The sequence below is a fragment of the Gorilla gorilla genome, chromosome 4 (assembly GCF_029281585.2).
Source record: "Gorilla gorilla gorilla isolate KB3781 chromosome 4, NHGRI_mGorGor1-v2.1_pri, whole genome shotgun sequence".
In the NCBI taxonomy this organism is placed as follows: domain Eukaryota; kingdom Metazoa; phylum Chordata; class Mammalia; order Primates; family Hominidae; genus Gorilla; species Gorilla gorilla.
The window spans coordinates 127543387-127557282 of record NC_073228.2 but is presented as its reverse complement, the minus strand read 5'-3'; positions in this window follow the sequence as shown (position 1 = coordinate 127557282).

The window sequence follows — 13896 nt, the reverse complement described above, 5'->3', positions numbered from 1 at the left end:
GAATAATCAGAGAGAAAAACATATTGGGAAACTTCCACTAATGGATATAAAACCACATTAATCAAGGTAGTGATGTATTGGTGTAAAAATAGACAAACCAATGTAACAGAATAGAGTCCAGAGCAAGATGGTAGAATAAGAAGCCCCAGACCCTCCTTTCCCTCAGGGAGACACTGACTCAACCAGAGTACACAGACTATACCCCTTTGTGAGAAATACAGAAAAAAGTTAAGAGGTTACTGCACCGGAGGAGAGCATGAAACCAACCACAGTGAAACCAGCAGGGAAATCTGTGGCACTGACTCACCATTCCAGAACTCCAACAGATCAATAAGAAAAAGACAAATGACCGAATTAAAAATGACTGAAAGATTTGAACAGACGTTTTAGAAAAGAATATTAAAATTAAAAATTGCAATAAACAGGCAAAATGTTACTCAACCTTATAAGTAATTAGAGAAATGCAAATTAAAAATCACAATTTGATACCATTACACACTGAATGAAATAGCTGGAATTAAGACCGGCATCAACATCAGGTGTTCCTGTGAATCAACAGAAGCTCGCATATACTGCTGGTGAAAGTATAAATTGATACAAATAGTTAGAAAACTATTGGTCATATGTAAAGTTGACCATACATATACCTGAGAGCCCAGCAATTTTGTTCTCTGTAATTTACATAAGAAAAAATTTGTACCTATGTGCACCAAAGGTCATATACACACAAAAAAAGAATTTTCATGGCAACATTATTCACAATGGTTAAGATTTAGAAGCAAATCAAATGTCCATAAAGAGTAAAATGAATAAATAAATTACAGTTTATACAATAGGATACCAGGTAGCAATAAAAATGAACAAATTATTGCTACATGCACCACCATAGATGAATCCCGTATATTTAATGTTGAGTTACAATAGCAAGATACAAAAGAATGATTTCTATATGGTTCCATTTTTATAAAATTTGGAAACAGGCAAAACTAATCTATGGTTCTTAAACTCAAGGCAATGACTACATTTAGAGAGATAGAGGGAGTAGTCAAGAGAGGAGACACGAAGGGAATTTCTGAGGTCTGCTCCTATCCTACTTCTTAATCTGTGGTGCTTACATGGGTAGGTACATTTTGTGTTAAGTCATCAAGATATAAACATAATTTGTGCATTTTCCTGTAAGTATGTTGAGAAAAAGACATATAGTAAAAATTGTCCCTGTTTCTGATAACTCCCTTCTACTCACCGTTTCTACCATCCAACCCAGGGTAAAACTTTTTCTTTCTGATTTGACTCCCTCTATATTTTGTTGTTTTGTGTTTTTTAATTAAATCTTTATTTTGATATAATTATAGATTAACATGCAGTTGTAAGAAATAATACAGAGAATTTCTACGTATCCTTTACCGAGAAATTCTACGTATCCTTTACCCAGTTTCCTCCAATGGTAACATTTTGTAAAACTATAGAACAATATCACAACCAGAATGTTGACTTAGATACAGTCAAGATTTCAAACAAAAAGAACAAGAAAAAGATTTCCATCACCACAAGTATCTCTCATGTTATTTATAGCCACAACTGCTTCCCTCCTGCCCCCACCCATGTGGCCAACCTTTGGCAACCACTAACCTCTTTTTTTTTCTTTCTATAATTTTGTCATTTCAAGAATATTATATAAATGTAATCATAAAGTATATAACTATCGAGATTGAGTTTGTTTTAACTCAGCATAATTAGCCAGAGATTCTTCAAGGTTGCTGCATGTATCAGTAGTTCCTTCCTATTTATTGCAGAGTAGTATTTCATGGTTTGGATGTACCACTGTTTTTTTAACCATTCACCTATTGTTTCCAGTTTGGGGCTATTATAAACTACTACTGTAAACATTCATGTACATGTTTGTGTAGAACACAAGTCTTCCTTTCTCTAGTTTTAACTTCCAAGAATGTAATTGCTATTTTATGGTACATGCATGTTTAGATTTAAAAAAACTGTGAAACTATTTTCTAGAGTCCTGTGCCATTTTACATTGCCATTTGCAATGTATGAGGGATCCGGTTTCTCTGTATTCTCTGTTACCATGGTTTTTTTTATTTTAGCCATTCTTATAGGTGTGTAGTGATATATCATTATGGTTGTAATTTGGATTCTCTTGTTGTCCACTGATGTTGAACATCTTTTCATTTATTTATTTACCACCTATGTATCTTTGGTAAAACATCTCTTCATGCCTTTTGCCCATGTGCTGATTCGATTGTTTGCTTTTTTTACCATTGAATTTTGAGAATTATTACTATATCTTAGATACAAGTCCTTTGTTGGATATATGGTTTGCTAGTCCTTTTACAGTTACGTGAGTTTTCTACCACTCTGTAACTTGTCTTTTTATTTTCAACAGAGCCATCCACAGAACAAAAGATTTTAATTTTTATAAAGTCTGATTTATCAATTTTTCCTTTTATAGATTGTGCTTTGGCTTCAAGCCTAAGAACGTTTGCCTAGGCCGAGATTCTGAAGTTTTTCTCACATTTTCTTCTGAGAGCTTTATAGTTGTATGTTTTGTATTTTAGTCTGTGGTTCATTTTAACTTTTTGGCTGTGGATGTTCCATTGCTCCAGCATCATTTGTTGAACATTCTACCTTAACTCTATTAAATTGCTTTTGCACTTTTGTAAAAAATCAGTTGGGCATGTTTGTGTGGACATATTTCTTGGATTCTCTGTGTTCTGTCCCAGTGATCTATTTGTCCCTCTGCAAATACCACACAGTACAGATTACTATAACTATATAATAATGCTTGAAATTGGGAAGATGATTTTTCTCATTTTATTCTGCTTTTTCAAAACTGTTCCAGCTCTTGCAGTTCCTTTTTCTTTTCAAATAAATTTCAGAATTATCTTGTCTATATCTACAAAAACTCTTGCTGAGATTTTGATAGCATTTGCATTAAACCTTAATCAATTTGACTATGCTTTTCTGCGCTGAATTATATGACCATGTGATTTTTCTTTTTTAACCTATTAATGTTGTATATTACATGAATATATTTTCAAATACTGAACCAGCCTTGCATCCCTGAAACAGACCCAACTTGGTCACAGTGTATAATTCTTTATTTTGCTGAATTATAGGTGCTAATATTTTAAGTCTTTTTGAATCTATATTTATGAGAGATATTGGTCTGTAGTTCTTTTAGTTTTTGTTTTGTTTTGTTTTTGTATCTGTCTGGTTTTTGTAAATGGGTAACAGTAGCTTCATAATATTAGTTGTGAAATGTTTCTACCTATGCTATTTTCTGAAGCAGATTATGTAGAATTGATTTTAATTAGTGTTTAAACACTGGGTAAGATTCTCCAGGGAAATCATGTGGTTTTAGTGATTTATTTTTTGGGAGTTTATAATTATGAATTCAACTTCCTTAAGAATTTCAACAGAACTACTGAAATTGTCTTTTTCTTTTTGGGAGAGTTGTGGTCACTGGTATTTTTCAAGGAAGTGATTCATTTCATCAAATTTATGTGTGTAGGGTTATTAATAATATTTCATTATTATCTTTTTGATGTCTGTGAGGTCTGTAGTGACATCCCTTGTTTTATTCCAAATGATGATCATGTCTACTCTCTTTTTTTGTCAGTGTGATGGTAAGTTTTATGTGTCAACTTGGGTGGGCCATGGTACCCAGATATTTGGTCAAACATGATTGTGGGTATTTCTGGGAAGGTGATTTTGGATGAGATTAACATTTAATTTAATTTTTTTCTAAATTTTGGATTCAGTGGGTACATGTAAAGGTTCGTTATATGGGTATATTGCATAATGTTGAGACTTGGGGTATAGATGGTCCTATCCCCTAGTTAGTGGGCATAGTACCCAATAGGTAATATTTCAGCACAAACCCTCTCCCACCTCTCCCCTCTAGCAGTCCCCAGTGTCTATTATTCCCATCTTTGTATCCATGTGTATTAAATGTTTTGCTCCCACTTATAGGTAAGAACATGTAGTATTTGGTTTTCTCTTCCTATGTTAATTTCCTTAGGATAATGGCCTCCAGTTACATCCATGTTGCCGCAAAGGATATGATTTTATTTTTTTATTCCATGGTATATCTGTACCACATTTTCTCTGTCCATTCCACTACGGATGAACACCTAGGTTGATAACATGTATTTGCTTTCCTGAGTAGTGTGGCAATGAACATACGAGTGCATGTGTCTTTTTGGTATAATGATTTATTTTCCTTTGGACATATACCCAGTAATGGAATTGCTGGAATAAATAGTAGTTCTGTTTTAAGTTCTTTGAGAAATCTCCAAACTGCTTTCCACAGTGTCTGAACTAATTTGCATTCCTCTTCTCTGCACTGATATTCTTTGACTTTTTAGTAATAGCCACTCTGACTCACGTGAGGTGATCTCTCCTTGTGGTTTTGATTTGCATTTCTCTAATGATTAGTGATGTTGAGAATTTTTTCATATGTTTCTTGACCACTTGTATATCTTCTTTTGACAAATGTCTGTTCATGTCCTTTGCCCATTTTTAATTGGTTTTGTTTTGTTTTGTTTGTTTTGGTTTTTTTTTTTTAATTTATTTAAGTTGCTTGTAGATTCTGGATATTAGAACTTTGTCAGAGGCACAGTTTGTGAATGTTTTCTTCCATTCTGTAGGGGTTTACTCTGTTGATAATTCATTTTACTGGGCAGAAATTCTTAAGTCTGATTAGGTCCTACTTGTCAATTTTTGTTTTTGTTGCAGTTGCTTTCAGGGACTCAGTCATAAGTTCTCTGCCAAATCTGATATTGAAAAGTGTATGTCCCAGGCTTTCTTCTAGGATTTTTATAGCTTGATGTCTTACACTTAAATCTTTAATCCACTTGGGGTCAATTTTTGTATGGGATGAAATGTAGTGGTCTAGTTTCTTTCTTCTGCATATGGCTAGCCAGGAATCCCAGCACCATTTATTGAATAGGGAGTCCTTTCTCCAATGCTTATTTTTGTCAACTTTGTCAAAGATCGGCTGGCTGTAGTTGCACAGCTTTATTTCTGAATTCTCTAACCTATTCCATTGGTCTATGTGTCTGTTTTTGTACCAGGACAATGCTATTTTGGTTACTGTAGTCTTACAGTATAATCTGAAGTTGGGTAATGTGATGTCTCTGGCGTTATTCTTTTTGCTTAAGAGTACTTTGGCTATTCAGTCTCTTTTTTTGTTCCATATGAATTCTAGAATACTTTTTTCAACTGTGAAAAATGGCATGGTATTTTGATAGGGATAGCATTGAATCTATACATTGCTTTAGGTAGTATGGCCATTTTAACAATATTTACTCTTCTAATCCATGAGCATGGAATATTTTTCCATTTATTTGTGTCAAATGTGATTTCTTTCAGCAGTATTTCACAGCTCTCCTTGTAAAGGTATTTCACAGCTCTCCTTGTAAAGGTATTTCACCTCCTTAGTTGGATGTATTCCTAAGTATTTTGTTTTATGTGACATTATTGCAAGTGGGATTCTGTTCTTGATTTGGCTCTCAGCTAGAATGTTATTGGTGTATAGAAATGCTACTGGTTTTTGTACATTAATTTTGTATCTTGAAACTTTATTGAAATCATTTTGCAGCTCCAGGAGCCTTTTGGTAGAGTTGTTAGGGTTTTCTAGGCTTACAATCATGTTATCAGCAAGTAGAGATAGTCTAAATTCTTTTCCTATTTGGATGCCTTTTATTTCTTTCTCTTGCCTGATTGCTTTTGCTAGAACTTCTAGTACTCTGTTGAATAGGAGAAAGTGGGCATTCTTCTTTTGTTCAAGTTCAGTTCCCAAGGAGAATGCTTCCAGTTTTTGCCATTTCACTATGATGTTGCTGTGGGTTTGTCATAGATGGCTCTTATTATTTTGTGTTCCTTCTATGCCTAGCCTATTGAGGATTTTTATTATGAAGGGATGTTAGATTTTATCAAAGGCTTTTTCCACATCTATTGAAATCATCATACATTTTTTGTTTCTGATTCTGTTGATGTAGTGAATCACATTTATTGATTTGCATATATTGAACCAACCTTGCATTCCAAGAATAAAGTCTATTTGATTGTGGTGAATTAACTCTTTTATGTGCTGTTGGATTCAGCTGGCTAGTTTTTTGTTTCGTTTAGTTTTGGTTGAGGATTTTTGTGTCGTGTTCACCAAGCATACTGGCCTGAAGTTTTCTTTTTCTGTTGTGTCTCTGTTAGATTTTGGTATCAGGATGATGCTGGCTTCACAGAATGAGTTAGAAAGGAGCCCTTCCTCCTTGATTTTTTGGAATAGTTTCAGTAGGGTTGGTACCAGTTTTTTGGGTATTTTGTTTGTTTGTTTGTTTTTGTACATCTGGTATAATTTGGCTGTGAATTCATCTGGTCAAGGGCTTTTTTAGTTGGTAGGCTTTTTTTAATTACTAATTCAATTTCAGAGCTTAGAGATTAACATTTTAAATTACTGGGCTTTGAGTAAAGCAGATTGCCCTCCAGAATGTGAGTGGGCCTCATCCAGTCAGCAGAAGACCCGAATAGAACAAAAGACTGATCTATCCTGAGCAAGAGAGAATTCTGCCAGTAGATGGCCTTCAGACTTGAACTACAACATCAGCTCTTTCCTAGGTCTCCAGCCTGCCATCCTACTGTGCAGATTTTGAAGTTGCAAGCCTTAATGATCACATGAGCTAATTCTCACAAGAGAAATAAAACCTCTCTCTCTTTCTCTATTTATATCTTTATGTCTTCACATTCTATTGGTTCTGTTTCTCTGAAGAACCCAGACAAAGTTGGTCTTGCTAGAAGTGTATCATTTTTATTGACCTTTTCAAAGAACTATGTCTTTATTTTATTAATTTTCTCTATTGCTTTTCTGGTTTCAACTTCATTGATTTCTTCTCTTAGTTTTATTTATTCCTTCCTTCTCTTTCCTGTGGGCTTATTTTGCTCTTCTTTTTCTAGAGTTTTCATGTGAGAGCTTAGATTATTGATTTGAAACTCTCTTCTTTTCTAAAGTATGCATTTAGTACTGTAAGTTTTTTTCTCAGCACTGATTTAGCTATATTCCACAAATTTTGATATGTTTAATTTTATTTTCTTTCAGCTCAGTATATATGTTTATTTCTTTGAGACTTCCTCTTTGACCCATGGATTATCTAGAAACATCTCATTTAGTTTACAAGTGTTTGGAGATCCTTCTGCTGTCTTTCTGGCATTTATTTCTGCTTTAATTCCATTGTGGTTAGAGGACACTGTCTGTATAATTTCAATTCTTTCCAAATTTAGTTCAAATTTTTTAATGGCCCAGGATATAGTTTATCTTAGTATATGTTCTGTGGGCACTTGAGAAAATGTGGATTCTGATATTGTTAGGTGGAGTGTTCTATAAACATTGATCAGATATAATTGATTAATAGAGTTTTTTTTTAGCTATTCTATATTCTCTCTGATTTCTGTCTAGTTGTTCTATCATTGTTGACAGAGTAGCATTAAAGTCTCTAACAGTAATTGTGTACATTTCTCCTTTCAGTTCTATTAGTTTTAATTCACATATTTTGCAGCTCTTTTGTTCAGTGCATTCACATTTAGGATTGCCACATCTCCATGGTGAAATGACATTTCTATCATTACATGACACTATCTGTCTCTCACAATTTTCTTTGCTCTCAAGTCTACTTTATCTGATATTAATATAGACACATCTGCTTTCCTTCAATTGATCTTCATATCGTATATCTTTTTCTATCCTTTTGCCTTCACCATGACTATATTATTATATTTGAAGTGAGTTTCTTTATTGACAACTTAGAATGGGGTGAGATTTTTTAATCCACACTTTCAATCCCTTTTAATTTGTGTATTTAAAGCATTTGCATTTAATGTAATTATTGCTATATTATGACTTACATCTGTCATTTTAATTTTTTTGTTTTCTGTTTTATCTGTTCTTCATTTCTCTGGGTTTTTTTCCCCCTGCTTTCCTGAAAATTACTTGGATAATTTTGAGAATTCCATTTGATTTAGTTATAGCATTTTGAATGTATCAACTTTGTATAATCTTTCTAGATTATCTTTGTACACTAGAACATATATATATGAGAGTCTACTGGTATTGTCATTTCACCAGGTCAAGTGAAATACAGAAACCTTACCTCACTCACCCTCCCCCATTTATTATATAATCATCTTAAGTGTTTCTTTTACATATCTTTAGAACCATATGAAACTGTTACATAATTTTTGCTTCAATCATCAAGCATACTTGAGAAAATCCAAAAAAGAAAGAATGCTTATTGTTTTTTACCATATTTTTGCTGATCATATTCTTTTTATCTTCCTGATGTTCCAGAGCTCCTTCTTTTATTGTTTCCTTTCTCCTCTCCTTTCAGAACTCCAATGACATGAATATTAAGTCTTTTGTATGAGTCCTCCCAATTCTTCTTTTTCAAGATAGCTATAGCTATTCAGAGTTTCCTGTAATTTCACATGAATTTTAAGACTGGCCAGTCTACTTCCAGGAGAAAAACAAAACAAAAACACCAGGTAAGATTTTTATAAGTATAATATTCAAACTGTAGATCAGTTGGGGAATGCTGCCATTACAACAATATTAAGTCCATAGACATGGAGACATGGGATGTTTTTCCACTTAAATACATTTTATTTTTGTATTTTCAATAATATTTGTAGTTTGTAGTGTGCAAGTCTTACATGTTTGTCTTTATATCTTAAATCTTAAGCATCCATATGATTCTTTATTTGTAAATTTTAAATAACCTTCGACTATTAGCAATTAGAAATAAAGTCTTTAGCATGCTAACTTTTCTGCAACCCCTTCTCTCCTTCCTCTCTAACTTTGCTTCTTGTGTCATTTCCACATCATTAGAGTAAATACATATATATACTGTGTTGTTATTCTAATCACCACATTTGTTTTAGTCCCAGTTCTGTGGTTAAATATGTGTAATACACACAGAAGGCATTTTTCAATTGGATGAAGTCTATTTTTTTTTCAGAACTGTATTCCTTGGATTTTTGGAAGTTATCATCTAGGTTTATAAGTGAAATAGGCTTATGATTTTATTTCTTGTATTTTCATTTGGATTTGTAACCAAGGTTATAGTAGCTTATAAATGAGTTGGATGCCTTTCTTTTTTATATTTTCTATAATTATCTGGAAAATATGGAGATATCCTATTACTTAATTTTTTGGTAAAATTCTTCTATCATCTATGAGATTTTCCAGGGGAAATTCTTTGATCTCTTTTGCAGTTTTCTTTTTAATGATTATTGGTCTATTTATTTTCTTTCTTTTTCCTCATATCAATTTTGGCATTTTCAGAAATCACCCATTTCATCTATGCTTTGAACTGTCTGTATATATTTTTTATAATATTTTTCTTATTTTAAACCCTGTGCTATCGGTAATTATTTGGCAATTTTTCTGTACTTGGGCAATTTTTTCTGTACTTTATTTTTTCTCTCTCTCTTATTGTCTAATCTAGATCAGTCTCAGTAGAGGTTTGTCTCTCATAAATCTTTTCAAATCAGTTCTTAATTTTGTTCTCTACTAAAGGCCTTTAGACATAGATTAATAATGCTAATGTTCTCCAGACACTTTGGCTATAAACATTTTTTCTGTAGATATAAGTTCAAAATATAATAAAGCAAATCAATTATTTTTACATGTAGATAGCACTCAAGACCAATGGGGTTTCTTTCTTATTATGACCAGTATTTTCATTTGTCTGGCCCTCTTATACATATTTAGTACCTAAATCATGTCATTGTTATCACCGTTATTATGAAGGACAAATCATTAGAACCTCAAAGTTTCTGAGTTGCCCATGCAACAGCTATCTTCCCAGGGGTCATCACATCACAACAATTAGCATTCTCCCTAAATAAATCATGTTTCCCAAGAAAACAAAAACACTTCTATTGATAAAAATGCATGCTGTGACAGAACTTCCTATATTTACTTGTTTTGTGGTGGTTGTGGTTAAAAAATAAAGGGAAAGCCAAGTGAACTCTTTCAAAAATTTTTTATAGGGGAAATGAAACTAAACTTAGAATCACATGATTTTGTGTGGTTTAGTGTTAAAAGTGACCATAGAAATAAAATAGTTCATTGCCCTCATTTTGCAACTGAGAAAGGCTTGGCCTGGAGAATTGACATGTACAAGATGACACAGTGAGAACAAGAACTCTTTCAGACCACTGATTACAGCTTGAGAATAAACTGATTTTTTTTTCTTACTGGAACACACTAGAAAAGAAGTAAAACTCCCAGAAACTACAAACTTAGTAGTGATGGTAATGATGACAGGAGGATGCAGAATTGAAAATGCAAGACAGGAAACAGAACTTAGAGGAAGAATCCTACAAAGCAACTTGAGTGAGGGAAACATAAATTTGCAAATGCTGTTTTATTTAAGTTATCATATAATAATAAATGAAAACTATTGTGAATTTTTGTAAATCAAAGCCAAAGTGCCCATTTGTTTTTTATTACTCATATTGGTATGATTGTTCTCACTGTTAAAACAATGATATGGAGGGTGGAGCCAAGATGGCCGAATAGGAACAGCTCCAATCTACAGCTCCCAGCGTGAGCGACACAGAAGATGGGTGATTTCTGCATTTCCAACTGAGGTACTGGGTTCATCTCACTGGGGAGTGCCAGACAGTGGGTGCAGGAAAGTGGGTGCAGCACACCATGTGTGAGCCGAAGCAGGGCGAGGCATCGCCTCACCCGGGAAGCACAGGTGGTCAGGGAATTCCCTTTCCTAGTCAAAGAAAGGGGTAACAGACGGCACCCGGAAAATCGGGTCACTCCCACCTTAACACTGCACTTTTCCAACGGGTTTAACAAACGGCACACCAGGAGATTATATCCCACACATGGCTCAGAGGGTCCTATGCCCACAGAGCCTCGCTCATTGCTAGCACAGCAGTCTGAGATCAAACTGCAAGGCAGCAGTGAGGCTGGGGTAGGGGCGCCCGCATTTGCCCAAGCTTGAGTAGGTAAACAAAGCAGCCAGGAAGCTCGAACTGGGTGGAGTCCACCACAGCTCAAGGAGGCCTGCCTGCCTCTGTAGGCTCCACCACTGGGGGCAGAGCACAGACAAACAAAAGACAGCAATAACCTCTGCAGACTTAAATGTCCCTGTCTGACAGCTTTGAAGAGAGTAGTGGTTCTCCCAGCACACAGCTTGAGATCTGAAAACCGGCAGACTGCCTCCTCAAGTGGGTCCCTGACCCCCAAGCAGCCTAACTGGAAGACACCCCCCGTAGGGGCGGACTGACACCTAACACAGCCGGGTACTCCTCTGAGACAAAACTTCCAGAGGAACAATTAGGCAGCAGCATTTGCAGTTCACCAATATCTGCTGTTCTGCAGCCACTGCTGCTGATACCCAGGCAAACAGGGTCTGGAGTGGATCTCCAGCAAACTCCAACAGACCTGCAGCTGAGGGTCCTGACTGTTAGAAGGAAAACTAACAAACAGAAAGGACATCCACACCAAAACCCCATCTGTAAGTCACCATCATCAAAGACCAAAGGTAGATAAAACCACAAAGATGGGGAAAAAACAGAGCAGAAAAACCAGAAACTCTAAAACTCAGAGCACCTCTCCTCCTCCAAAGGGACACAGCTCCTCACCAGCAACAGAACAAAGCTGGACGGAGAGCGACTTTGACGAGTTGAGAGAAGAAGGCTTCAGAAGATCAAACTACTCTGAGCTAAAGGAGGAAGTTCAAGCCAATGGCAAAGAAGCTAAAAACTTTGAAAAAAAATTAGACGAACGGATAACTAGAATAACCATTGCAGAGAAGTCCTTAAAGGAACTGATGGAGCTGAAAACCAAGGCATGAGAACTATGTGACGAATGCACAAGCCACAGTAACCACGCGATCAACTGGAAGAAAGGGTGTCAGCAATGGAAGATGAAATGAATGAAATGAAGTGTGAAGAGAAGTTTAGAGAAGAAAGAATAAAAAGAAATGAACAAAGCCTCCAAGAAATATGGGACTATGTGAAAAGACCAAGTCTATGTCTAATGGGTGTACCTGAAAGTGGCGGGGAGAATGGAACCAAGTTGGAAAACACTCTGCAGGATATTATCCAGGAAAACTTCCCCAATCTAGCAAGGCAGGCCAACATTCAAATTCAGGAAATACAGAGAATGCCACAAAGATACTCCTCGAGAAGAGCAACTCCAAGACACATAATTGTTAGATTCACCAAAGTTGAAATGAAGGAAAAAATGTTAAGGGCAGCCAGAGAGAAAGGTCGGGTTACCCACAAAGGGAAGTCCATCAGACTAACAGCTGATCTCTCAGCAGAAACTCTACAAGCCAGAAGAGAGTGGGGGCCAATATTCAACATTCTTAAAGAAAAGAATTTTCAGCCCAGAATTTCATATCCAGCCAAACTAAACTTCATAAGTGAAGGAGAAATAAAATACTTTACAGACAAGCAAATGCTGAGATTTTGTCACCACCAGGCCTGCCCTAAAAGATCTCCTGAAGGAAGGACTAAACATGGAAAGGAAAAACCAGTACCAGCCACTGCAAAAACATGCCAAATTGTGAAGACCATCAAGGCTAGGAAGAAACTGCATCAACTAACGAGCAAAATAACCAGCTATCACCATAATGAAGGATCAAATTCACACATAACAATACTAAACTTAAATGTAAATTGGCTAAATGCTCCAATTAAAAGGCACAGACTGGCAAATTGGATAAAGAGTCAAGACCCATCAGTGTGCTGTATTCAGCAAACCCATCTCATGTGCAGAGACACACATAAGCTCAAAACAAAGGGATGGAGGAAGATCTACCAAGCAAATGGAAAACAAAAAAAGGCAGGTGTTGTAATCCTAGTCTCGGATAAAACAGACTTTAAACCAACAAAGATCAAAAGAGACAAAGAAGGCCGTTACATAATGGTAAAGGGATCAATTCAACAAGAAGAACTAACTATCCTAAATATATATGCACCCAATACAGGAGCACCCAGATTCATAAAGCAAGTCCTGAGTGACCTACAAAGAGACTTAGACTCCCACACAATAATAATGGGAGACTTTAACACCCCACTGTCAACATCAGACAGATCAACGAGACAGAACGTTAACAAGGATACCTAGGAATTGAACTCTGCTTTGCACCAAGCAGACCTAATAGACATCTACAGAACTCTCCACCCCAGATCAACAGAATATACATTCTTTTCAGCACCACACCACACCTTTTCCAAAATTGACCACATAGTTGGAAGTAAAGCACTCCTCAGCAAATGTAAAAGAACAGAAATTATAATAAACTTTCTCTCAGACCACAGTGCAATCAAACTAGAACTCAGGATTAAGAAACTCACTCAAAACCGCTCAACTACATGGAAACTGAACAACCTGCTCCTGAATGACTACTGGATACATAACGAAATGAAGGCAGAAATAAAGATGTTCTTTGAAACCAATGAGAACAAAGACACAACATACCAGAATCTCTCGGACACATTCAAAGCAGTGTGTAGAGGGAAATTCATAGCACTAAATGCCCACAAGAGAAAGCAGGAAAGATCTAAAATTGACACCCTAACATCACAATTAAAAGAACTACAGAAGCAAGAGCAAACACATTCAAAAGCTAGCAGAAGGCAAGAAATAACTAAGATCAGAGCAGAACTGAAGGAAATAGAGACACAAAAAACCCTTCAAAAAATCAATGAATCCAGGGGCTGGTTTTTTGAAAAGATCAAGAAAATTGATAGACCACTAGCAAGACTAATGAAGAAGAAAAGAGAGAAGAATCAAATAGACGCAATAAAAAATGACAAAGGGGATATCGCCACCAATCCCACAGAAATACAAACTACCAT